The 27,835-nt window shown below is 39.3% G+C and overlaps 1 long non-coding RNA gene and 1 pseudogene across 3 annotated transcripts; both read right to left on the bottom strand.

The window, feature by feature from the left end:
• Positions 1–179: 179 nt before the first annotated feature.
• LOC129059036 (uncharacterized) lies at positions 180–27,692 on the bottom strand. 3 transcript variants are annotated; one of them, XR_008524651.1, is made up of 7 exons: positions 27,466–27,692; positions 24,607–24,832; positions 23,740–23,872; positions 12,999–13,075; positions 9,902–10,067; positions 975–1,092; positions 180–495 (listed from the first exon to the last, which is right to left on the bottom strand). It is a non-coding gene; the product is annotated as an uncharacterized LOC129059036 (long non-coding RNA). The 3 variants fall into 3 exon arrangements; XR_008524649.1 differs by having other exon boundaries at positions 975–1,096; positions 27,466–27,656; XR_010139752.1 differs by lacking the exons at positions 180–495; positions 975–1,092; positions 9,902–10,067; positions 12,999–13,075 and adding exons at positions 22,484–22,562; positions 22,688–22,770 and having other exon boundaries at positions 27,466–27,685.
• On the bottom strand, positions 2,657–3,141 carry LOC100447537 (transcription factor BTF3-like; annotated as a pseudogene).
• Positions 27,693–27,835: the final 143 nt, after the last annotated feature.

The raw sequence follows: 27,835 nt of genomic DNA, 5'->3' as shown, positions 1-27,835 counted from the left end.
TGGAGCCTTGGTCTCAGAATTCCCAGCCTTCAGAACTGTGAGCAATAAGTTTCTACTGTTTATAAATGACTAGTCTAAGGTATTTTTATTAGAGGATCCCTAAAGGAAGAAGATAGAGCTGTTTGGTTGAAGTCTCTTGACCTAGAACATAGCCATAAAAGAGCCACAAAAACCTCTTTAGGTCAAATTCGTGTATTCTGCCCCACATGGTTTGCCATCCCAAGCACCTAGCTCTACCCTGTAAGTCATTATTTATGTGCCCATCTTCTCTATTAGCATGGGTTCTCATTTTGTTTGCCCTGTCCTTCCAGGAAAGGATAAGCTTCTTCCTTAAGTCTCGGGCTCAGAGTAGAGCTCTATGCACAGAGAGGGCTCAGGGAATGCTAGAAGCCTATGTTTACAACAAACATGGTCTTGCAACTTCTTCTTCTCTACAGCTTATCCCAGGTCCCTTCCACAGTGGAAGACCCTTTCGGGCTTTACTCGAAGTTTTCACTAAAATGAAAAGCAAATGTGGTTTATTACAGTTGGTCTTTGTTTAGGCAAAATGAAGTATATTTTACCATAATTAAAATGGAACATTTGGAGTCAATCTTAGACACTTTTAAAATAAGGGACTGTGCATGTCCATGTGCATGTGTGTGTGCTTGGTCCTCACTTAATGTCTCCAGTTGCTCATATGTTCTTGAACTCCAAATAAATATAAGGGAAATTATTCGACTTGGTCTGCATATGGAGTTGGGATTGTTCAATCTGGAGACATGAAGTCTAAGGGGCAATAGCCTGAGGAAAGTCATTGTTAAATAATAACTTTAAAAAGAAAAAACAGGCTGGGCACGGTGGCTCACACCTGTAATCCCAGCACTTTGGGAGGCCAAGGCGGGCAGATCATTTCAGGTCAGTTTGGTCAACATGGCAAAGCCCCATCTCTACTAAAACTACAAAAAAAATTAGTCAGGCATAGTGGCACATACCTGTAATCCCAGCTACTAGGGAGGCTGAGGCACAAGAATCGCTTGAACCTGGGAGGCGGAGGTTGTGGTGAGCCAATATCATGCCACTGCACTCCAGTCTGGGCAACAGAGACAGACTCTGTCTTAAAAAAAAAAAAAAAAAAAAGAAACAAAAAGAAAAACAGCTTAGATTGTTGCACGAGAGATTTTTATATTAACGAAAATCATTTAATGTTGGAATAGGTTACATCAAGAAGACAAAGAATTTTCTCTAAGGGTCACTAAAATAAATTTTGTAAGTTACTAGATAGTTTGGCACTGGTCCTAACTGAAGGAAGGTGGGACGTCTTTCCCCACATTTTTAGCTGAAGAAAATAATCCTGATAATGGTTCCTCCAGCTTTAATTTAGTTTTTGATCTTCTATGCATTTATAACCAAGGGCAAACTGGTTCTACTAGACAAATCCTGCTTAATAATATATTTTCATGAGAAAAGATAGTGTGGACTAGTACAGAAAAAGAATTTTAGGCTGGGCGAGGTGGCTCACACATGTAATCCCAGCACTTGGGAGGCTGAGGCAGGCAGATAACCTGAGGTCGGGAGTTTGAGACCAGCCTGGGCAACATGGTGAAAGCTCCTCTCTACTAAAAATGCAAAGGAATTAGTGGAGTGTGGTGGCACAGGTCTGTAGTCCCAGCTACTCGGGAGGCTGAGGCACAAGAATCGCTGGAACCCGGGAGGTGGAGGTTGCAGTGGGCAGAGATCGCGCCACTGCACTCTAGCCCGGATAACAGAGCGAGACTCCATCCAAAAAAAAGTAATAAAAAAAAAAAATTAAATGCATGTGTAATTTATGTATTATTACATTGAGATCAAATTTTAAAAAAACTTTGGAAAAGAATATACCTCAGCATCCTTTAAATACCAGAAAATAATAATCTACTATAATCTTTTAGGGTTTTTTTTGGTTTTTTTTTTGAGACGGAGTCTCACTCTGTCACCAGGCTAGAGTGCAGTGGCGAAATCTCGGCTCACTGCAACCTCTGCCTCCTGGATTCAAGCGATTCTCCAGCCTCAGCCTCCCAAGCAGCTGGGACTACAGGTGCATGCCACCACACCAGGCTAATTTTTTGTATTTTTAGTAGAGATGGGGTTTCACCGTGTTAGCCAGGATGGTCTCGATCTCCTGATCTCATGATCCGCCCACCTTGGCCTCTTAAAGTGCTAGGATTACAGGCATGAACCACTTGTGCCTGGCCACATCTTTTATCCATTTATTTCTAGTTCATAGTTTATAAAGTTACAACTGCTATTGATTAAACATACACACACACAAAAATACAAGATAAATGAAACACTAGGGAAAATCTTTGCAACATGTGAAAAATACCTATTAAAATATATAAATGGTCTTTCAAATTTATTTTTACTTTTTTATTTTTTACTAGGCAAAGAACTTTATTAACCTTTGTTCCAAACTTTATTTCCCAGCTTCTGCAGCTTAATTAGCTAAAAAGAATGATTACGTATAAGGGAAAACTGAAAAGCGCTACAGGTGTCCGAGGGGCTTGGGCTTAGAAGTATTAGAGATCTAGATTTTATCAGATCCATGAAGAAAAATTTCTTTAAAAGCGGTCATAATAGAAAATAGCAGCTCCCAGTAACTTCTTCAAGTTTTATCTTCTTCAGAAGTCGACCCAATTCAGCTTGCCTCATTCTTGGAAGCCTCATCAAAATTCTCCACAATTCTGGAACTCCATCATCATCATCCTCTCCAGTAGCAAGTGGTGCTTTTCCATCCACAGGTTGTTTGGGCAGAACTTCAGCCAGTTTCCTTAAACTAGTCAGACTGTCTGCACCAAGCTGGCTGAAGACACTGGGTAGCATTTCTGTCACCTGCTTTGCCTCAGCATGACCTGTTATGGTGAAAGTGTTCACTGCCCAGCGATGCCTGAAATTTAGGGTTGTTAAAGTGGATCACTGTTCCTTGGTTTGTAAACATATTCACCTTTTCAATACCAGAGATATTGTTTGCCTGTAACTTCTTTAAGGAGAATTGAAGCTTTTTATCATTGGCTGTGGCTGTTCTATGGACCACCTTCTTTCTGTGAGCAGTTCCTTTCCCACCAATGCGCACTTGTGCCTGCAGTTTGGCGAGTTCTCCTGATTCATGATCGTTTTTTTCATCTTGTTGGAGCAGATAAGGGGCTGCTAGGAGGACTAGGGTTAGTGCTCAGGGTATCTCCGGTGGACCAGCTGAGATTAGGCACACACATTTGGGGATGCAAGATGGCAGCTAGAGGGAAGATCTTTCAAACTTATAAGAAAAGAAGGAACTTACCGATCAGAAAATGGACAAAAGGCATAAATGGACACTTCTCAGAAAAAGAATGTCAAAGGATGAATAAAAATATGAAAAAAGGCTCAGCCTCACTATTTATAAAAATTTGTTCCTTTACAAAGGTATAATTGACAAATACAAATTATGTATGATGTGACATTTTGATATATGTATACATTGTGAAATGATTAAGTCAAGCTAATTAAAGTATCTATCATCTCTTATACCTTTTTTTGTGGTGAGAACATTTAAGATCTACTCTCAGCAATTTTCAAGTGTGTAATACATTATTATTATCATCATCATGCTATACAATAGATCTCCAAAACTTATTCATCCTGTCTAACCAAAACTATGTACCCTTTGGCCAACATCCTTCTCACTCTTCTACCTGACCTCTAGCCCTTGGAAACTATTGTTCTACTCTCTGTTTTATAAGTTTGCTTTTTTGAATGAGATCATGTTCTTTGTGGGAACATGGATTGAGCTGGAAGCCATTAGCCTTAGCAAACTAACACAGGCACAGAAAACCAAATGCAGCGTGTTCTCCTTTCTAAGTAGGAGCTAAATGATGAGAACTCATAAACACAAAAAAGGAAACAACAGACACTGGGGCCTACTTAAGGGTGGAGGGTGGGAGGAGGGAGAGGAGCAGAAAAAATGACTATTGCATACTAGGCTTAGTAACTGGATGACGAAATAATCTGTACAACAAACTCCCATCACACGAGTTTACCTATATAACAAGCCTGCACATGTGCCCCCAAACCTAAGATAAAATTAAAAAAAAAGAAAAAAAGCACACTGCAATTCAAGACTCACTTCTCAAAAGAAAAAAAAAAAAGCCATGTTCTAAGGGAAGCTCAGACTTTCAGACTCTGTTCCTGGTTGTAATCAAATTATCTTTGTCTGTAAACAAACACCTTCTCCAGGGGAAGCTATAGATAGATCACATCATCACCGGTATGTCTCCAACTTTAATGATCAGTTTCCACTCCTTAAAAAGTTTGCTTTTTTTAGATTCCACATAAGAGTGAGATTATGCAATATTTGTCTTTCTGGCTTATTTCCCTTGTCACCTATTTATCACCATCAGATTTCCTTCTTTTTTTAAGGGTGAATCATATTCCATTGTATATATACCATATTTTCTTCAGTCATCTGTTGATGGACACTTAGGTTGTTTCCACCTCTTGGCTATTGTGAGTAGTGCTGCAATAAACATGGGAGTGCAGAGATCTCTTTGATATACTGATTTCATTTCATTTGGGTGTATATACCCAGGAGCGAAATTGCTGGATCACATGGTAGTTCTATTTTTAATTTTTTTTTATTATACTTTAAGTTCTGGAATACATGTGCAGAACGTGCAGGTTTGTTACATAGGTATACACATGCCATGGTGGTTTGCTGCACCCATTAATCCATCATCTACATTAGGTATTTCTCCTAATGCTATCCCTCCCCTAGGCCCCCACCCCACGACAGGCCCCAGTGTGTGATGTTCCCCTCCTTGTGTCCATGTGTTCTCATTGTTCAACTCCTACTTATGAGTGAGAACATGTGTGTGGTTTTCTGTTCCTGTGTTAGTTTGCTGAGAATGATGGTTTCCAGCTTCATCCATGTCCCTGCAAAGGACATGAACTCATCCTTTTTTATGGCTGCATAGTATTCCATGGTATATATGTGCCACGTTTTATCTATTTTTAATTTTTAAAGAACACTTTATACTGTTTTTCTATAATGGCTGTACTAATTTGCATTTCTACCAGCAGTATACAAGAGTTTCCTTTTCTCCACATCCTTTTCAACACTTGTTAACAGCCATTCTAACAGATACGAGGCAATATCTTATTGTACTTTGCTATTGCATTTCTCTTGTTATTCATAATGTTGAGCATTTTTAAAAATACCTGCTGGCCATTTGTATGTCTTCTTTCAAGAAATGTCTATTGTCTTGGTCTATTCTCTGTTGCTACAACAATACCACAGACTGGGTAAATTATAAACAATAGAAGTTTGCTTGGCTTATGGTTCTGCAGGCTGACAAATCTAAGAGCATGGTGCTGGCATTTGATGAGGGCTTTGTGCTTCAATATCCATGGTGAAACAGCAGAAGATAGAAGCGAGCACACAAGACTGAGAAAGTAAGAGGGGCCAGGCTCACTTTTATAACAACCTGTTCTCTTGATAACTGACTTGTACTCCCGTGACTACATTAATTCATTCATGAGGCTCTGCCATTATACCCATTCACCTTTATTGGGCCCCATCTCTCTCTCAACATTGTTGCATTGGGGATTAAGTTTTCAACATGTGAATTTTGGGGAACACATTCAAAACATAGTATTTATTCAGGTCCTTTGACCATTTTTTTAATGGAGTTGTTTTCTTGCTCTTGAATTGTTTGAGTTCCTTATATATTTTTTATATTAACCCCTTATCAGATGTATTGTTTGCAAATATTTTCTTCAATTCTGTAAGATTTTTTTTTACTCTGTTGATAATTTCCTTAGCTGTGCAGAAGGTTTTTTTTTTCTTCATTTGATACAATCCCATTTGTCCATTTTTGCTTGTGTTTTCTGTGCTTTTGGAGCCATATCTAAAAAATCTTTGCCCAGACCAATGTCAAGAAGCTTTGTCTCCATATTGGTTTCTAGTAGTCTTACAGTTTCAGGTCTTACGTTTAAGTCTTTAATCTGTTTTCAGTTGATTTTTGTATATGGTGTGAGATAAGGGTTCAGTTTTATTCTACTGCATGTGGATACCTAGTTTTCACAACACCACTTACTGAAGAGACAGTCCTTTCCCTATTGTGTGTTCTTACTATCTTTGCCAAAGGTCAATTGACTGTAAATGCATGGATTTATTTCTGGGCTCTCCATTCTATTCCATTGATCTATGGGTCTGTTTTTATGCCAGTAGCATGCTGTTTTGATTACTATCTCTTTGTACTGTATTTTGAAGCCAGGGAGTGAGATGTTTTCAGCTTTATTCTTTTTCTCCAGATTGCTTTGGCTACTTGGGATTTTTTTGTGGTTCCCTAAGAATTTTAGGATTGTTTCTTCTATTTCTGTGAAAAATGTCTTTGGAAACATGGAATCAACCCAAATGCCCATCAGCGATAGACTGACTAAAGAAAATGTGGTACATATACACCACTGAATACTATGCAGCCATAAAAAGGAATGAGATCGTGTCCTTTGCAGGAACATGGATGGAGCTGGAAGCCATTCTCTTCAGCAAACTAACACAGGACAGAAAACCAAACCAAACAGCGCATGTTCTCACTTATAAGTGGGAGCTGAACAATAAGAACATGTGTCACATGTAGGGGAACAAAACACACTGGAGCCTGTCAGGGGGCGGGGTGGGGGAGTGGAGCATTAGGAAAAATAGCTAATGCATGCTTGGCTTAATACCTCGGTGATGGGTTGATACGTGCAGCAAACCACCATGGCACACATTTACTTATGTAACAAACCTGCACATCCTGCACATGTACCCCATAACTTAAAAATAAAAATTTAATTAAAAAATCTTTGGAATTTTGATAGGGATTACAATGAATCTGTAGATTGTTTTGGATGGTATGGTCAGTTTAACAATATTCTTCCAATCTGTAAACACAGGATACAATTTCATTTATTTGCATCTTGAATTTCTTTAATCACTATTTTATAGTTTTCAGTGTACAACTCTTTTACTTTCTTGATAACACTTTTTCCTAAGTATTATTTTTGATGCTATTGTAAATGGGATTGTTTTCTTATAGTTTGTTGTTACTATACAGAAATGTCACTGATTTTTATATGTTGATTTTTGTATCCTGCAACTTTACTGACTTTATTAGTTCTGACTGTGTGTGTGTGTGTGTGTGTGTGTGTGTGTCTGTGTGTGTGTCTGTGTGTGAAGTCTTTAGTGTTTTCTTTTCTTTCTTTCCCTCTTTCTTGCTCTCTCTTTCTCTCTCTTTTTCTTTCTTTCCTTCTTTTATTTTATTTCCTCTTTCTTTCTGTCTGTGTGTCTGTCTCATTCTGTCACCCACCCGAGCTGGAGTGCTGTGGAGTGATCATGGCTCACTGTAGTCTCTATCTCCTGGGCTTAAGCAATCCTCCCACCTCAGCCTCCTGAGTAGTGGGGACTACAGGTATGTGCCTCCAAGTCTGGCTAATTTTATTTATTTTTAAATTAAGACGGGTCTCACTGTGTTGCCCAGACTGGTCGTGAACTCTTGGGCTAAACTGATCCTTGTTCCTCAGCCTCCCAAAGTGCTGGGATCACAGGCATGAACCACCATGCCTGGCCAGGTTTTCTATACAAAAGACCATGTCGTCTGCAACCAGAGACAATTTTACTTTTTCCTTTCCAATCTGGATGCATTTTATTTCTTTTTCTTGCCCAATTTCTCTGGCTAAGACTTCCGGTACTATATCGAATAGAAGCGGAGAAAGTGGGTCTCCCTGTCTTGTTCCTGATTTCAGAGGAAAAGCTTTCAGATTTTTATCATTGACTGTGATGTTAGCTGTAGGCTTGTCATACACGGCCTTTATCCTGTGGCAGTACACTGGGTCTGCTGGAGCCTGGGGTGGTGGGGACTGGTCTCAAGCCTGGGTCCACAGGGGCTGACCAGTGTCAGGGTCTGCAGGGGTGATCCTGGCCCTGGGTCTGTGGTAGTGGGCCTTGAGCTGCAGGGGCTGGCCTAGCAGCTGGGGCTGTGGGACCCAGTCTGGCACCAGGCTTCCCTGAGGTGGGCCTGGTGCTGGGATCTGGGACACAGTCCAGAGCTCACTCCCTTGCCCTCATGGAGGGTCTCTCTCTCAGTGTTGTGCTGCCCGGGCTTGAGGGAGGGGCAACACAGGAAATGTGAAACTATCCTTTCTACCTTCTTCAAGGCATCTTTTCTTATTTTTGTGCTGTACCCAGGTGCTATAACCTCTCACCAGCATTCTTTAACTCATGTGATGGTATTTTTGTGTGGGAATAGTTGTCCAAATTGATGTTTCTTGTGAGGGATGAATGCTAGAAAGTCTTATTCCACGATCTTGCTGGTGTCCCTCTAGAAGAAATTTTTAAAAGTATTTCAGTGAGCTACCATTTTCAAACCCAATATATTGACTAACAGTAGAAAGAATAATATGTCAGTGGCAAGAATATGGGAAAACTGGCATTATAGGAGAGAAAAAGTAATATCTTTTCCTCACCTATTGCAAGGTTCATGGGTGACATTCTTATAACAAAAGACAGATCACAAATATACAGCTAGGTAGAAGGAATAAGTTCTAATGTTTGATAGCTAAGTAGGGTAACTGGAGTTAACAACAATAGCTGAACAACTATTTTTCAAAATAGTTAGGATTTGAAATGTGCCCAACACATAGCAATGATAAATAGGTGATGGATACCCTTAAATACCCTGACTTCATCATTACACATTCTTTGCACGTAACAAAATATCACACATACCCCATACATATGTACAAATATAATGTATCCAAAAAACCAAAAATAAATCTAGGATATTAAAAAAGATAGATTAATACGAGAAGATTACAATAAATTTATTTAATCAGTTTTATATGACACAGGATTTTTCTGTAATGAAGATGCAAAGACCCAGGGAAACTTAGTCTGTATATGTTTATGCTTAGGCTCAGTGAAGAGTGGACAGTGTATAAAAGTATCATTGGGCGAAAGGGGCTATAATCTAATGGTAATAAGCTGGTGGGGGGAGCTTAGCAAAGTCTATTTGTTCAGATTCTTCTTGGCTTCTTGTGTAACATTTCTTCCCTCTGAATAAAGGGAGGACACCTATTACTTGAGGGTCTTCAGGTGAAAGAAAGTCAGAGAGACCTTTCTGCTTCTGTGGTTTTCATGATTTCCTTCAGCTTAAAATACACAGTATGCCAATGTGCCACAGTTTGTATTATCAGTTTCTGAGATGGACAGCATTCATCTATCTAACAGGCAAAAGCAAAATGGGTACCTTTCTGGGTGGAAGTTAGGTGGTGTAAACCAACAAGCTTAAAATATACTTTGACCCGGGAATTTCACTTTTATGGATTTACATTATAGAAACAATTAGAAAACAATAAAATAAGATTTATGTAAAGATCACTATTACATCATGATTTAAAATAGTGAAAAAATGGAAATAAATGCCTAAAGAGAAGACTGGTTATACTAACAATTTGATATCTACAGACTAAAACACTAGTTGCTAAAAATCACACTGCAGACGAATACTTATTGGCATGAACAATGTTCAACTTATTGTTAAGGCTACACATTTTACGTGAGGTGTGACATTATGAAATACATTCTTGTGTGTATGCTGCAGCATATACAACAAAGTTTTTCTTGATAGCGAAATTGATTTCTTTTGATTATCTTTTGCTGTTCCTTTCATTCCAGAAATTCCATTTGTCTGCACTGAGCATATATTACATAGTAGAAAGAAAAGATAATTTTTAGTAATGATAAAAAGGAACAAAGTAACCCCAATTCAGTACACTAGCCAACTAGTCAGAAGTATACTAGAGATCCCGTAGTTATTTTAGACTATAAATTTAAACAGCTTTGAAATCAGAGGTAAGTTCTTGAGCTTACCACAAGGGCTGTTCTCTCTTCCTCTTTGAGCTCTCTGTTATCTCCACATCCCTTTCCAGGAGATGTGGGTGACTCTCCTCTGTTCCATGCACCAAGTGCTGCTCCTGATGGAGAGTTAAAGTCTTGACAACATAGCCAATCAAGCACAGGAGGCACCTTCAGACACCTGCACAGAGATGACAGATTGCCCTACTTTAGGCCTTCACATTTTGGAAGCTGTTTGCTTAATGTTTAAAATCTGTGCATGCTTGCCTGCCCTGTTATTTACAGGTATTGCAGGCAGAACCTTTCATACTGTAGCAACTGAAGAATTATTAGAGTTAGTTAATTAATAGAATTTATATAACTAGCTGCAAGAAAAAATACTGAATGAGAAACTGCAAATCAACAAAGAAGTGCTTATTACTTGTAAAGAAACTGTGATTACTCAAAGTCAAGATATACATCAACTTTTAGAGGAGATTTCTCAGGTAAGAAGCAGGAAAACATCCCATTCTTTTCCTCTCCTTTGGAAGTGTTTTTTTTTTTTTTTTTAAGGTTTTCCTAGAAGATATTTTTTAACTAGTAACTTCATCAAACGGTCAACAAGCATTGTGTTATTTGTTAGGGTCACTAGTTTGCGCCTTTGTATTCTATGGTCTGGGTAAAAAGGATTCCCTAAAGCCTCTTGCAATGATATGTTGTTATATGACCTTGATATATACAGCAAAGAAGTACAATGGACGAAGAATAAACACAGGAAGTTTTCTTCACTCTGAATTGTTTAGTGTTAAAATAGCACACTAAATAATAGCAGCTGGTCCTGCAGTGATAGGAATTTACACTTTTATGTTGTGCCCCATTTTCAGGTCTATGAGAAATCTGTGTGTAACTGGGAGATATGGACCTGGGTACTCTTCTGTTTGCTAGGCACTAGGGATGGCTGGCACAAAGTCCTCTGGAGTGTTACGCAGGGCTCCTGAAATCAGGGTTAAAAATTGCTAGCATAAGTTATGAAAAAATATATTCACGATAACAACTTGAGTTTGTTTAAGGAGGCAACATATGAAAAGAAGAATCTGGAGCTAGCCCTGGTTCAGATCCTCACTTTCTTATTAGACATGTAGCCTTAATCTCTATGAATTTCAGGCTTCTCAGCTGTAAAACTGGAATAAAATTATGTATAAGAAAATATTTATAAAGTGCATTGAGTTTTATAACGCATTTTCAAATACATTAGCTCATTTATTCCTTGCAATTATCCCAGGAGGAAAATATGATCCCTAATTTACAGTTGAGGAAACTGAGGCTCAGAAATGGAAGTGCTTTGTCCTAAATCACATGGAATAGGGACACTTATCTTCTGATTCACAATCCTATGCCATTTCCACAAAATCATGTAAAAAAATTGCTAATCAATAGAAGAAGTGGATTAAAAGAAAGATAGGTAAAATGCCCATCATCCAAGCACGATCCTACTGTTGACTACACTTGTAGGTCCAGTCTGGCCTGTCATTTGCCCACCCCTGGGCTGCAATGCCTGTAAACTGAGCCATTCTCATAAACATGCCAGAGAAAAGTAGTAGTTAGCACACTGGTAAAGGCCTCTCTCTGCTTAACCCCAGCAGCAAGTCTGCCTGGGCTGAGCTGAGAAGATGGCGGGAAGGCTGCACAGGATGGCTTCTTCCTCCGTGACCATGAAGGTGGCTCTCCACTTGCAGATGTGAATCAAACTTAATCTAAATTGGTCAAGTCAATTAGGAATCTCTGATTCTACCGGTAGGGAGCAGATTTTACACATCAGCAGTGGAAAATGATCTCAATTAACTTGTGAACAGAAACTGGATATTACATGAAACTAAGGTTTTAATCTGAGCTACTGTGAAATTTAAACAAAGTAAGAACAGATTCCATGAAATTGACTCTGTCTTTGTGTACTTCTGGGCAGTTTCATGCCACTAGTCTGGATCATTAGCTTACTTTATTACCTGTGGGGTCTTCTCACCCTCCACTGGATAACTTTCCCGAAAGCTCTGCCCAGTATTATAATTCAAAAGCTTTGAGAAACATGAAATTTGTGATCTGAGATTTTTCTAGTTATATAATGATAAACTTCTCATTTCCATTAAAAAATGTTCCAAAAAACCTTGAGGGATAAATTTTGTGACATGAGATCACATAAAGACTGAATTGTTCAAAGAATTAAGTGTTCATATCTCATGTCTAAAATTCCTCTACTAGAAATAATCCTCTAGATAGCATCACAATCAAAAGCTTGAGCCTCAAAGTAAATGGAACCAGGTCTTAACCTCAGCTCTAACTGTGGGATCTCAGATGAGACATTTAACTTCTTTATGTGCTCAGTTTCCTCATCCATAAAATAGTGACAATAATTGTACTTATAGAGTTAATATGAGGATTTAAATGAGATAATGTATATAACATATTTAGTAACTCCTGGCAAATAGTTATTCAAGATTGTTACTATTGTCATATTCGTCAAGTTCTTATTCCCTCTCGTGTGCTAGACACTGCGCTCACCATCAGGATTGCAGCTAAGGGTAGACATGGTTCTTCTCAGGAAGCCAAGCTGACTAGTGCCTGGCGCGTAGTAAGTGCTGAAGAACAATTAGCTTTTTTTTTTTTTTTTCTCTCTGATAGAACAGACCTTTTTTTTTTTACTTTAAGTTTTAGGGTACATGTGCACAACATGCAGGTTTGTTACATATGTATACATGTGCCATGTTGGTGTGCTTTTGTTAATAAACAACACAATGAGAGGAGTTACTAAGGAACCCAACTTTAAGCAGGGGTCTTCACCACAAAATGAGCTCCCCACCTTAAAAGGTCAATTGATTTGGGGTCATATTCTTCATTTATAAAAGGTTCCAACGATTTCATTATAAAGACAATCATCAACAGAAAAACAGTTAAAGGCTTTGGACGCAAAATTTGTAGAAGGAAATATAAATAGTGAAAAAATGAATGCATAAGGATGATGTACAAATAAGTTTCCTATGCTTTCTACTTTTATGAATTTTTCCAAACTTTCTGAACATGTGTAACTTTAACAATTATTTTGAGATTATTATTTCCATAGAACTAGGACTTAAAATACCTATAAATGGAGAAGACAGGATCCTCCTCTACAATCCTCCAGTTATAAGCATCTGTTGAAGTTTTGTCATAATCCTGCTGCAAAAGAAAAGACCTGTAGGAGTTATTTCAAAAACTAACTCTTGGTAGTGCTTCCTGTAGGTAAAGAGAAAGTTAAATCCTCATTGTTAGACAAGGAAGGGAAAGAGAAGGTTTGGTTAATGGCCACAAGACTCTTCACTGACAGTCAACTAGGTAGGGATGTCAGTCATCATCCCTACCTAGAGATGATGAAGTCATCATGACTGCTTCCTAGAACGAGTCTTAATTCTATTAAAGTTTATCAGATAATTGCTTATCCATTTTTATCAGAGAATGCATATATTTCTTCCCAGAATGAGGTTGTAAATTAAATCAGACCCAGAAAGAGTTTGGGACAACTTTTCTTTCCACATCTTCCAATTTTCCCTTTCTTCCTCTAGTTCTTATTTCTATGATGGGTCTTCTTCCCTAGTGAGCTACCTGATCCAGTAACCTGGAAGTTAATCTCTCCTTTGCACTTTCAGGTCCAATCACCAAGTCCTGGGTCCCATTTGTTAAATAAATCTCTCAGTTCAGTTCCCTCCTTTCCAAAGCCCCCAACCACAACTTTAGTCTAGGCCCTAACCAGTTATTTCACCCTCGGACTCCTGGGATTATTTCCTAATCAGTTCCCAAGCCTCTGAGTCAAAACAGCCTGGACAAATATAAATTCATTTTTTCTATATTATCAAAAACATCCCTGACATTTATTACGTATTTCCCGATTTCCCAATTATAAAAATTGTCACTTCATACTTCAGTCACATCTGTATTTAATATTATTTTTCATGTGTTCTTTTAAAAGATGACTTTTGGGCTATGCATAGTGGCTCACGTCTGCACACTCTCAGCACTTTGAGAGGCCAGTGTGGGAGGGTCATTTGAGGCCAGGAGCTTAAGACCAGCCTAGGTAACATGGCAAGACCCCATCTCTACAAAAAATAAAACAATTAGTTGGGCATGGTTGCACGAGCTTGTAATTCCAGCTACTCCAGAGGCTGAGGCAGGAGGCTTGCTTGAGCCCAGGAGTTTGAGGTTACAGTGAGCTACAATTGTGCCACTGCACTCCAGCCTGGGTAGCAGCCTGGGTGGCAGAGTGAGACCCTGTGTTTCAAGTGAATCTTGGTTAAGAGATTCCTCATTCTCTGACTGATAAGAATCCCAAAAAGGGGATTCATGACAGCTGAGCTCCTTCTGGAGGATCTGTCTTTAGGTAGATAAGGGGAGCTCAGAGAAAGCCTCTGCCTGCGTCTTCTGTTCCCCAAGTGCCCCCCAGTTTGAAGTAATCAGCATACCAAAGCAGCAGGCATATTCCGGGGTGGCATTTCTTGAACTCCTTCAGGCCAATAACTTTGTTTTTACTTACAACTGAAATCATCCTAATTGATATACTCTCTCTCCAGCTTCCCTCCCAATGCATAACCTGAATCCCAAAAATAAATTGAACATTTTATGGAAGCCCATAAAAGCAGAGGTTTTTGAGATTTTTCTAAGGAAAATAGGAACATCAGTTAAAGCACTTAATAACATTTATTAACCAAAACTAAATTATTGCTACAATCATAATGGCAAGGGAGTAACCAGAAATTTTGAGGTGCAGCTCTTGTAAAATACAAGGAAATTCACAGAGAAGGAGCAGGATGCTTGTTGCATATTAATGGCTCTTTCTGAACTAGGAACCTGCAGTAAACTGCCTCCTGGCTATATGTGGCTTATCTGTAAGATGTTGTCAAATACTCCCTCTACCCCTAACCCCAGCTCCAACCTCCACCCCTTCCCTGAGCTTCATCCTAGATGCAGGAGCTGGCATGAGGTGGGGTTCTGTGATGAGGTGAGATGAGTGTTTTGCACATGACTTGGTAATTTTTAGGAGTTGAAAATTAAATTACTTTCAGGCCACCAAAATATCCCTGAGTCAAAACACCTGCATCCAAGTAGCAGCTTCAAAATGCCAGGTATTTTTTGCCTTTTTCTGGCTGGGCTTGCCTCATTAACTTAGTTTCCATTCAGCCTCCTGAGGAATTTTTATAAGATCTGATCTAATCATGAATTTGTTTAAAAATCCTTCTGGCTTCTGTTTTCCTTCCTCCCACCCCATCCGCTGGCTTCCTAGCTCTGGTTATACCAAGCTACACATAGTTGCCCAAATGAGCATGAGTCATGCCTCCATGCCTGTGCAAACCCCTTCCTCTGCTCAGAGGCTCATTTCCTGCACCCTGCCTGGTGAAGCCCTTATCTCGGGTGGTATCCTCTGGGAAGTACTCCGTGTCTTGTAGGCAGGGGTTAGTTGGCCATTTCCTGCTCTGGGCTCCCACAGCATTCTGTACTGATCCTCTAATATCACACTTATGCCTTCAGTGGAATTACTTACTCTCATATTTGTCTCTCTTGCTAGGCTGTGAGTTCCTCAAGGGCAGAAGATGTGTCTTCTTTATCTTTATAGCCCTTGAACTTGGCATGGTACATCATAGGGCAAGTATCAATAAATGTTTGTCAAATGAGTGAATGCATGGATGAATAAATGAATAATAAATTGATAAGAGAAGCCAACTATAATAGGATGATAACACTGGGGACTCTTTCATAGCTACACAATTTTCAATTTGTTCATGTGAAATTTGATGTTGCTATGGTTTTCTGCCTTCTACTTGAGGAAAAGGGAAGTTTGTGTTGTCCTTTAGGGTTTGGGAAGAAAGTTCTGATCTTTAGTCGTACTTGTATGTCATGATAGGTAATTGCCAAAACTTTAAGGATTTCAATCTGATTTAGATGGAAATTTCCTGGATACTAAATGAGAGAATCCATGGAAAGTGCATGCCACACACAGGCATTAGAAACATTAGCTCTTATCAGCCGGGTGCGGGTGGCTTACGCCTGCAGGCTCTTTTTTGGTTCCATATGAACTTTAAAGTAGTTTTTTCCAATTCTGTGAAGAAAGTCATTGGTAGCTTGATGGGGATGGCATTGAATCTATAAATTACCTTGGGCAGTATGGCCATTTTCACGATATTGATTCTTCCTATCCATGAGCATGGAATGTTCTTCCATTTGTTTGTGTCCTCTTTTATTTCATTGAGCAGTGGTTTGTAATTCTCCTTGAAGAGGTCCTACACATCCCTTGTAAGTTGGATCCCCAGGTATTTTATTCTCTTTGAAGCAATTGTGAATGGGAGTTCACTCATGATTTGGCTCTCTGTTTGTCTGTTATTGGTGTATAGGAACACTTGTGATTTTTGCACATTGATTTTGTATCCTGAGACTTTGCTGAAGTTGCTTATCAGCTTAAGGAGATTTTGGGCTGAGACTATGGGGTTTTCTAAATACACAATCATGTCATCTGCAAACAGGGACAATTTGACTTCCTCTTTTCCTAATTGAATACCCTTTATTTCTTTCTCCTGCCTGATTGTCCTGGCCAGAACTTCCAACACTATGTTGAATAGGACTGGTGAGAGAGGGCATCCCTGTCTTGTGCCAGTTTTCAAAGGGAATGCTTCCAGTTTTTGCCCATTCAGTATGATATTGGCTGTGGGTTTGTCATGAATAGCTCTTATTATTCTGAGACACATCCCATCAATACCTAATTTATTGAGAGTTTTTAGCATAAAGGGCCATTGAATTTTATTGAGGGCCTTTTCTGCATCTATTGGGATAATCATGTGGTTTTTGTCTTTGGTTCTGTTTATATGATGGATTACATTTATTAATTTGCGTATGTTGAACCAGCCTTGCATCCCAGGGATGAAGCCCACTTGATCATGGTGGATAAGCTTTTTGATGTGCTGCTGGATTCGGTTTGCCAGTATTTTATTGAGGACTTTTGCATCAATGTTCATCAGGGACATTGGTCTAAAATTCTCTTTTTTTGTTGTGTCTCCGCCAGGCTTTAGTATCAGGTTGATGCTGGCCTCATAAAATGAGTTAGGGAGGATTATCTCTTTTTCTATTGATTGGAATAATTTCAGAAGGAATGGTACCAGCTCCTCCTTGTACCTCTGGTAGAATTCGGCTGTGAATCCATCTGGTCCTGCTGGACTTTTCTTGGTTGGTAGGCTCTTAATTATTGCTTCAATTTCAAAGCCTGTTATTGGTCTATTCAGGGATTCAACTTCTTCCTGGTTTAGTCTTGGGAGGGTGTATGTGTCCAAGAATTTATCCATTTCTTCTAGATTTTCTAGTTTATTTGTATAGAGGTGTTTATAGTAGTCTCTGATGGTAGTTTGTATCTCTGTGGGATCAGTGGTGATATCCCCTTTATAATTTTTTATTGCATCTATTTGATTCTTCTCTCTTTTCTTCTTTATTAGTCTTGCTAGCAGTTTATCAATTTTGTTGATCTTTTCAAAAACTAGCTCCTGGATTCATTGATTTTTTTGAAGGATGTGTTGTGTCTCTATCTCCTTTAGTTCTGCTCTGATCTTAGTTATTTCTTGTCTTCTGCTAGCATTTGAATGTGTTTGCTCTTGCTTCTCTAGTTCTTTCAATTGTGATGTTAGGGTGTCAATTTTAGATCTTTCCTGCTTTCTCTTGTGGGTATTTAGTGCTATAAATTTCCCTCTACACACTGCTTTAAATGTGTCCCAGAGATTCTGGTATGTTGTGTCTTTGTTCTCATTGGTTTCAAAGAACATCTTTATTTCTGACTTCATGTCATTAGGTACCCAGTAGTCATTCAGGAGCAGGTTGTTCAGTTTCCATGTAGTTGAGTGGTTATGAGTGAGTTTCTTAATCCTGAGTTTTAGTTTAATTGCACTGTGGTCTGAGAGACAGTTTGTTATAATTACTGTTCTTTTACATTTGCTGAGGAGTGTTTTACTTCCAACTATGTGGTCAATTTTGAAATAAGTGTGATGTGGTGCTGAGAAGAATGTATATTCTGTTGATTTGGGATGGAGAGTTCTGTAGACGTCTATTAGGTCCTCTTGGTGCAGAGTTGAGTTCAATTCCTGGATATCCTTGTTAACTTTCTGTCTCGTTCATCTGTCTAATATTGACAGTGGGGTGTTAACGTCTCCCATTATTATTGTGTGGGAGTCTAGGTCTGTTTGTAGGTCTCTAAGGAATTTATGAATCTGGGTGCTCCTGTATTGGGTGCATATATATTTAGGACAGTTAGCTCTTCTTGTTGAATTGATCCCTTTACCATTATGTAATGGCCTTCTTTGTCTCTTTTGATCTTTGTTGGTTTAAAATCTGTTTTATCAGAGACTAGGATTGCAACCCCTGCCTTTTTTTGTTTTCCATTTGCTTGGTAGATCTTCATCCATCCCTCTATTTTGAGCCTATGTGTGTCTCTGCACGTGAGATGGGTTTCCTGAATACAGCACACTGATGGGTCTTGACTCTTTATCCAATTTGCCAGTCTGTGTCTTTTAATTGGAGCATATAGCCCATTTACATTTAAGGTTCATATTGTGATGTGTGAATTTGATCCTGTTGTTATGATGTTAGCTGGTTATTTTGCTCGTTAGTTGATGCAGTTTCTTCCTAGCATTGATGGTGTTTACAATTTGGCATGTTTTTGCAGTGGCTGGTACTGGTTGTTCCTTTCCATGTTTAGTGCTTCCTTCAGGAGCTCTTGTAAGGCAGGCCTGGTGGTGACAAAATCTCTCAGCATTTGTTTGTCTGTAAAGGATTTTATTTCACTTATGAAGCTTAGTTTGGCTGGATATGAAATTCTGGGTTGAAAATTCTTTAAGAATGTTGAATATTGGCCCCCACTCTCTTCTGGCTTGTAGAGTTTCCACCGAGAGATCTGCTGTTAGTCTGATTGGCTTCCCTTTGTGGGCAACCCGACCTTTCTCTCTAGCTGCCCTTAACATTTTTTCCTCCATTTCAACTTTAGTGAATCTGACAATTATGTGTCTTGGAGTTGCTCTTCTCGAGGAGTATCTTTGTTGCGTTCTCTGTATTTCCTGAATTTGAATATTGGCCCGCCTTGCTGGATTGGGGAAGTTCTCCTGGATAATATCCTGCAGAGTGTTTTTCAACTTGGTTCCATTCTCCCCGTCACTTTCAAGTACACCAATCAGACGTAGATTTGGTCTTTTCACATAGTCCCATATTTCTTGGAGGCTTTGTTCGTTTCTTTTTATTCTTTTTTCTCTAAACTTCTCTTCTCGCTTCATTTCATTCATTTGATCTTCCATCACTGATACCCTTTCTTCCAGTTGATCAGATCAGCTACTGAGGCTTGTGCATGTGTCATGTAGTTCTTGTGCCTTGGTTTTCAGCTCCATCAGGTCCTTTAAGGACCTCTATGCATTGGTTATTCTAGTTAGCCATTCGTCTAATTTTTTTTCAAGGTTTTTAACTTCTTTGCCATGGGTTCGAACTTCCTCCTTTAGCTCAGAGTAGTTTGATTGTCTGAAGCCTTCTTCTCTCAACTCATCAAAGTCATTCTCCATCCAGCTTTGTTCCATTGCTGGTGAGGGGCTGCGTTCCTTTGGAGGAGGAGAGGCGCTCTGATTTTTAGCATTTCCAGTTTTTCTGGTCTGTTTTTTTCTCCATCTTTGTGGTTTTATCTGCCTTTGGTCTTTGATGATGTTGACATACAGATGGAGTTTTGGTGTGGATTTCCTTTCTGTTTGTTAGTTTTCCTTCTAACAGTCAGGACCCTCAGCTGCAGATCTGTTGGAGTTTGCTGGAGGTCCACTCCAGACCCTGTTTGCCTGGGTATCAGCAGCGGAGGCTGCAGAACAGCGGATATTGGTGAGCAGCAAATGTTGCTGCCTGATCATTCCTCTGGAAGTTTTGTCTCAGAGGAGTACCCGGCTGTGTGAGGTGTCAGTCTGCTCCTACTGGGGTATGCCTCCCAGTTAGGCTACTCGGGGGTCAGGGACCCACTTGAGGAGGCAGTCTGTCCGTTCTCAGATCTCCAGCTGCATGCTGGCAGAACCACTACTCTCTTCAAAGCAGTCAGACAGGGACATTTAAGTCTGCAGAGGATTCTGCTGCCTTTTGTTTGGCTGTGCCCTGCCCCCAGAGGTGGAGTCTAGAGAGGCAGGCAGGCAGGCCTCCTTGAGCTGTGGTGGGCTACACCCAGTTGAAGCTTCCCCGCCTCTTTGTTTACCTACTCAAGCCTTGGCAATGGCTGGTGCCCCTCCCCCAGCCTCGCTGCCGCCTTGCAGTTTGATCTCAGACTGCTGTGCTAGCAATGAGAGAGGCTCCGTGGGCGTAGGACCCTCTGAGCCAGGCACGGATATAATCTCCTGGTGTGCCGTTTGCTAAGACCGTTGGAAAAGCGCAGTATTAGAGTGGGAGTGACCCGATTTTCCAGGTGCCGTCTGTCACCCCTTTCTTTGACTAGGAAAGGGAATTCCCTGACCCCTTGCACTTCCCTGGTGAGGCGATGCCTCGCCCTGCTTTGGCTCACGGTTGGTGCACTGCACCCACTGTCCTGCACCCACTTTCTGACACTCCACAGTGAGATGAACCCAGTACCTCAGTTGGAAATGCAGAAATCACCCGTCTTCTGCATCGTTCACGCTGGGAGCTGTAGACTGGAGCTCTTCCTATTCGGCCATCCAACAAAAATTATTTTAATTACATAAATGTAAACATGTTTTAATCATACTGTATAAACACGTGTATGTGCGTGTGTGTGTGTGTGTGTGTGTGTGCGCGCTTTAATAAAACCATGTGAAGGTGTCTGTTTGGGGTTTTTTTTTTTTTTGCAAAGCCCTCTTTCTTCTTCCCCTGGTGCACATATGTCTGGATTTTGTCTTGATAGGGTAATGATATACAAACAAGCAAGAAACCATTTAAGAATAGAATCGATTCTTTCATAATTCTGTTTCTAACCAGACCTGACAAATGAGGAGTGCTCAGATCTAGGTTGTAAAAATAAAATTAAATTTTTGTACTGATTACCTGTAATACCATTGAAGCAGAATATTTTGATGTGACTGTTTAAACATTTCCCTGTCAGTATGTAAAAACGTGTTTGTTACAATCAGATGTGGCAGGTTTCTCGCCCATCTATTCTCTTGTTTTCTGGGCCATAACAAACTAGATTAATGAAACAGGGGTCCTGGTAAGAGTAAGTAAAAGAGACTCTTAAAAAAAAGGATAAGACTCTTTAAAAAAAAGTAAGTAAAAGAGACTCTTTAAAAACAACAACAACAAACAACTCTGTCAAGTGGTGGCAATTCTGGAAGTCTTTGATAAGGCAGAGAAAAAAGATGGAGATGCTAAATAGTCTACCCCTTAAGACATTTTACTACCAGACTATATTGGACTTAGCTAAGGAGTTACACAGGGCCTGGGCTCAGTGGATGTTTTTGCCCCCATCTCTAAGGTTTAACCAGGTTACCTGTTTTGTATACTAATAATTTTAAAAGTTGAGTTGTTAATATTTTAAAAGTACATTGACATATGCATGTGCATTTAGAAACATACAGTTTGGAGATACTTTTGTTTTATATAAATGTCACATATTTTCAGCAGCTTATTTATAATTTTATAATATTCATATGTGATTGCTTTATTTTTGAATAGCATCCCTCACTGCACTAAGCTCTCAGTGAGCAGAATCTGTGTTTGACTCACTGTTGTATGCAGAGTTCCTAGAACATAGCAGGTAATCAAATATTTGATGAATGAATAAACTAGAGATGGCCTGATGATAAAATAAATTTATACTGACTAAGCACTTCATACAGTGTCCAGTACTTAGTCAGCATTGAAAACATATTTATTATTTGTAATATTATTTATTCAGCATACACCTCCTCTACAATAAATCCCTCCTGTGCCAATTTTACACCTAATCTATCTCCGAAGCTCATCTGCAGCATCTGTTTTTGGGGAGCCTTCCCTGAATGCCCCTTTTGGACTAGGGGTCCCACTCAGGTACTCCCATAGCACGTTGTGTTTCTCTCTATCACAAGATTAGCCAGTAATGTGTCTCTTTCCTCCCCAGATTGTCAGCTCCCAAGGGCAATGACATGTCATATTAGGCTTGGAATCTTCAGTGCCTGGAACACTCTTTGAAACATAGCATGTGTTCAATAGATGTGTAATGAATCTTATTAAATTTCACTTTCTCTTCAATTTGTTGCAACATGGTTTCTATTAGTCCATTTATGAAATTTGGGAAATACTAGCTTTATTAATAGATTTGCAAACCATCTCTTAGAGTTGTATGACTTTGGCATATGGCTAATATTCATTTTGTGTTGAAACTTTCTAGCTTCAGAATGAAAGATGATATATTCTGGTCACCTTGTACTGCTCTTTGGGAAATCTGTTCTCTCCTGTACACTGACTAAACCTGTTAATTTGGCTTTTGAGAAATCAAATACATGGAGACATAGAGTTGAAAGGGATTTCCTCCTCCAGTGACTTGCCTAAACTACCCACAACTAATGGTTGCTGAGCACATTTTCAAAGCTCTCCAGTGATGGTAATGATAGAGTTTAATCACCTTTGCAGCTGAGTTCTGCCTTAGGTCAAAGAGAATTCTCTGGTTGCATTCTAATCCAATTTTGTCTGGTTTTCATCTCTATAGAGACAGAGAAAAGCCAGCTAGCATCCTCCTCAAAATAAACCATCCTGTTCTTGAAGAAAGTTATTAAATCAGTCCTTGGCCTATAATTTTCAAGGTGAAGGTAGTTCAGCTTCTTTCACCTTTCCTCCTAGGTCTTATCCTTCATCCTCTGAATGGTTTCTGTCATTTCTCTCTGGATCTTTTCCAACTTCTCTTCTACTCTCTAGAAATTCAGAAACCACAACTTGACTCAACATTAATAAGCGGCTGACCAAAGTTAAGTATAGAAAAAATTATAGGTTCTCAGCTTTGTGTGTCGTGCTCTGTTAGTACATGTCAGGGTAGGAGAATGCCATTAATCTAGACATTACTAAAGCATCATTTGTGATATCCTAAAACAAGGTTGAATAAGGATTTACCACTTTAAAAATAATCTTCTCCATAAATACAATAAAGAGAAGCACAGGAAGATATTTAAAATGCTTACAACAATATACTATTTCAGGAATTTATAAGTGAAAAATAACCAGTATCACACATTATAAGCTGTTTTTAACTTTTTACTAGACGAGTTTGCCTAAGGAATTCTTTTAAGGATTGGTTTAGTAAATCAGATTGTATTTCTGTGGGTATTTGAAAACGATACTGCACTTTGACACTGAAATCATTTTGTTCATTAGAGCTTTTATTAATTCAATTGCCTTCCAAGTTTCTCAAATTTAGTATTTTTCTGTATTTTAAAAATAATAATGACATATTTTTTAAATCGCTGTATTTTTTAAATTTTAATGTTTTTAGAGACAGAAACAGTCTTGCTCTGTCATCCAGGCTGAAATGTAGAGACATAATCATAGATCACTGTAGCCTCAAACTCCTGGGCTCAAGTGATCCTCCTGCTCCAGTCTGTTGGGTACCTAGGACTACAGGTGCATGCCACCACATGCAGCTAATTTTTAAATTTTTTGTAGACATGGGTCTCATTATGTTGCCTCCTGGGCTGCTCTTGAACTCCTGGCCTCAAGTGATCCTCCCACTTTGGCCTCCCAAAGTGCTGGGATTACAGGCATGAGCCACCACACCCAGCCAATAACTGTATTTTCTAATTGATTTTTTTTTCTATTTCCTTTTAAGTTTTTATTTGTGAAACACTGTTCCGCAGAATAGATTTTCACATTCTCTGTTCCCATTTTACCTGGAAATATGCTGTAGTACAATAAGGTTGCTAGCAGTTGTTGGCACCTCTCTGAAAAGAAGGTTGGCTCTTAGGGTGTCCCTGGTTTCCTTTCCATGTTCAGTTGCTCCTCATCTACTTTTGACTTTTGCAGCTGCCAGGCAGATGAAAAATGGGTTCAGAGACAACAACCCTCTGTTCTATAAGATTGCTAAATTTCACTATTAATTTGTAAGTTTTGACCTCAATTTCTTTTGTTCCTCCAAGGACTAGCTGTACTTCCCCAAGTAGTTCTTTTACCAAACTCCTTCCTATTCTTTTAAAAACATTTGTATATATCATATTGAAAAGACTTTATTTGGATTCATGAAATAATTTGTTTAGTTTTTTTTTCCCTAAGTCAGTTAGATTCTGTTAAGTTTAGATTATCTTTTATTTAATAGTTTTCCTAAAAGCCAAATTGCATACAAGGACTTGGGTGCAGATATTCTGTTTGAGAGGTTATCTCAAAGATTAAGAAGGAGGGAAAGGGTCTGGATGCAGTGGCTCATGCTTATATTCCCAGCACTTTGAGAGGCCGAGGCCGGTAGATCACTTGGGGTCAGGAGCTCAAGACAAGCCTGGCCAACATAGTAAAACCTGGTCTCTACTAAAAATACAAAAACTAACCAGGCATGATGGTGGGTGCCTGTAATCCCAGCTACTAGAGAGGCTGAGGCAGGAGAATCACTTGAACCTGGGAGGCAGAGGTTGCAGTGAGCCGAGATCGCACCATTGCACTCCAGCCTGGGTGACACAGTGAGACTCAGTCTCAAAAAAAAAAAAAAAAAAAAAAGGGAAAAGGAAGAGCGAGAAAGGGAAGGAGGAAAAGCAAATATAGTACATTACCAAGGTCTAGCCATGGACAATGGGGATTCAATTTCACCCAGAGCTCTGAGAAGCATATGGTGTTCCTCCCAGGACTGTCCCCTGAAGGACAGGAGGCCAGAGCATGTGTCCATCAGTTCCCATCCTTACTTGAGGATTGCTCCGAGAGATGTTAAGTCTCTGACATTTCTGGTCTTCCTTGTGCATAGGCAGATGCTTGTGGCAGGCATTGGGACAGGCCCTGAGGCTGAAAATGGAAAGATATCACAGGCAGGTACCTGAGGGGAGGCCTAAGACTGCACAGAACTGTCCATTACCCTTGCTCTGCGATTAAAAGTGAGATGAGGAAATGTGGCATGGAACACAGATACCTTACCTTAAGCTTTCATATTGTAAATATATATGATTCATAAGAGCCCTCAGAACAAGTAGAGCTCATGATTGGCCTCCTTGTGAACAACTAATTACACTGAAAATTGGAATTTGGGAGCAATTTCTAATCTCTTTGGAATTTAAAAAAAATCAGCTTTAATAAGAATCCACACCAATACCAGGTTACTTACACCAGCAAGGCCATAGAAATAAATCTCCTTTTTCTCCTCCCCCAAAGTTAGCATAAAAAGCAAGACTCAGGCAGAAACCAAATACAGCTTTCCAAAGAGACCCTGGGAAAGAACCCGAGAGTAAACTACACCAAACAACAGGGGCTCCAGGACCCAAGGAGCCCACAGGGGCTCAGCTTGGTGTCCTGAGCCCTTGTTGATTCATGCGTCTGGGGCATCGTTTTTATTTGAGAAGGAATGTTTTATTACATCACACGTGAGAATAATGTTTATTAGAAAAGTTGTTAGATTTATTTATATAATTAAAGGAAATCAACCAGGCAGTGCTGGTGATTTAGAGTGTCGTTATGTGTAAAGAGAGATGGTCAGTGCTTCAATTTATTCTTAGGCAGTATTTCTCAAACCCTTTTGACCATGATTGACCCAGAAGAAGACATACATTTCACACAATGACTCAGTAGACACATACATACATACATAACTGACACAAAAGTTCCACAAGATAATCCTTCCTACATGCTGTGCTTTGTACTCTGATATTTTCTTTCTTTTTATTCTATCTTATTTGTTCTATTCTTTTTTTACAATGCTAGTCTAGACTCACTAGGTTGTTTCTATGACCTACTAGTAGGTCACAAACTGCAGTTGGAAAAACACTTCCCTAGGGCACCATAGCTTTGCACTCATAGTTCCACAACTGATTTGTTTCCTTCCATGTCATAAATCAATGTACATATAATTTATTACCTACTATCACCATGGAATTGTTTTCTTATCCAGCCTTTTTTCCCTACCAAATCTTTTTCCTTCAACTAAGAGTGTTATAGTATAGAAGCTGCTGTTTTGGACACTTCGGAAACATTTCTAAATCCTTTGGTACTTCACTCTAAAAAGGACAAGTGATAAGACTTACAAAAAGAGCATCCTGGAGTAGGATGGTTCAAGGTGCAAGAAACAGACATCCCATCACCAGCTATCCTAAATAATACAGAAATACACTATCCCACAATGAGAGGGTTCATAGACAGACTTGGTTGCTTCAGTGGCTCAGTGATGTCACCTAGGACCCTGGTTCCTTCCATCTCTAGGTTCTGCCAACCTCCCTGTTGGTTCATTCTTAAGCTGATAACAAGATAATTGCAGATGCTCCGGGTATCACATTCAGGCACAACTACATCTAAACGGGAAGAAAAAGAGTGACTCTCTTCTACCAGTGGTTCTTTTATGGAGAAGCTCCCAGCAGATGCCTTGTCATATCCCATTGGCTATAATCAGGACACATGCCTAAATCAATAACTGGTAAGGAAGATGTTACCCTTCAACAAACGAGTTTATGGAGAAGAAAGAGATACCTGCACAATTCAGTCAAAAATCTTTGAAGTTATCATTGACTCTCCCATTTTTTTTTTCATATTCCACATCTAATTTGTCATCAAATCCTGATGATTCTACTTCTAAATATGTCCAGAATCAGACTACTACCCACTGTGTCCATTGCTACCACTCTGGTCCTAGTCACCATAATCTTCCACTTGGATATTATTGCTATAGTCTCCAAATTGGCTTTCTTCCATTCTCCACACTGCTCCTCAGAGTACTCTCTTCTCCAAACAGAGTAACCTTGCTATTCAAACAACATTATCAGGAGCCTGTCTCTCCCCACCTCTCCACAGTGCTTGTCTCCACATTGCCCATATTCAGACATACTGTCACTAAATGGGACAGCAATGAACATCAGGACTCCAACTAACATCTTATTATCTTAGCAACCTGCTGGAAAGAGATCCTATCCCAAAAGTCTAGCCACATTTCCAACCACATGTTGTAAAACATGGCCCCCACAAATAATTGAGCTGAGCGTCAGTTTTCTTTTCTGTAAGTTGTGGATAGTAATAACAATACATATTTCACAGATCACTGTAAGGAAATTTTGCTTGATGTATCTAAAGGCAACTTGCATAGGATTTGGCCAAAAGTAGCCACTTAATAAATATTTATTCATTGTTAATTTTCAGATGTGGGTGAGTTGATTGTAGTTACTGCTTTAGAGAGCTATTAGAAATCAACATCATTTATCAATGCTTAAGATGAGCACTTTTTGTATATTATCTTGCGCTTTGTTTTATGAGAATAATTTCTTCAGTTATATTGCCAAGTTTTCCCTGTGGAATAAGGTAGATAAGAGATGGTTTTAAAATTTGGAAAGCCTAGATTCAGAGCCTGGTTCTGCCACTAAAACATTTGGGATCTTATGCAACTGAATCACCTTCTATGAGACTCAACTTACTTATTTTTAAATGAGGATAGTGATACTTACCTTACTGGGGTTACTGGAAGGATTAAATGAGATGATATTTATTATTTACCTGGCACCATGTCAAGTTTAATAGACAGTGACTATTGTTGTTATCAGCCTAGCATGGTGTCCCCCACACAGTGACTACTCAGTAAATGCACACTTGGGATTAGATTAGACACACATTCCAGACCATCAGGTTTGGTGGTTCACACCTGAACTCTTGGGGCAGTTCTGCTTCCATAGGTATTTCTACAAACTCATTCTTCTTAAGAATTTCCTTGGACACAGAGTTCTGCACAGTCAGGGCTACAAGACACTTCTTTGGTTTAATAACTACCCAAAAAAAGATTTATTTTATCATAGTTTTTCTTAAGCTAAATTTTATTTC

Source organism: Pongo abelii, chromosome 3 (genome assembly GCF_028885655.2).
Source record: "Pongo abelii isolate AG06213 chromosome 3, NHGRI_mPonAbe1-v2.0_pri, whole genome shotgun sequence".
Taxonomy (NCBI): domain Eukaryota; kingdom Metazoa; phylum Chordata; class Mammalia; order Primates; family Hominidae; genus Pongo; species Pongo abelii.
Note: the sequence above shows the minus strand (reverse complement) of the source record. Positions and strands in the feature narration are given on the sequence as shown.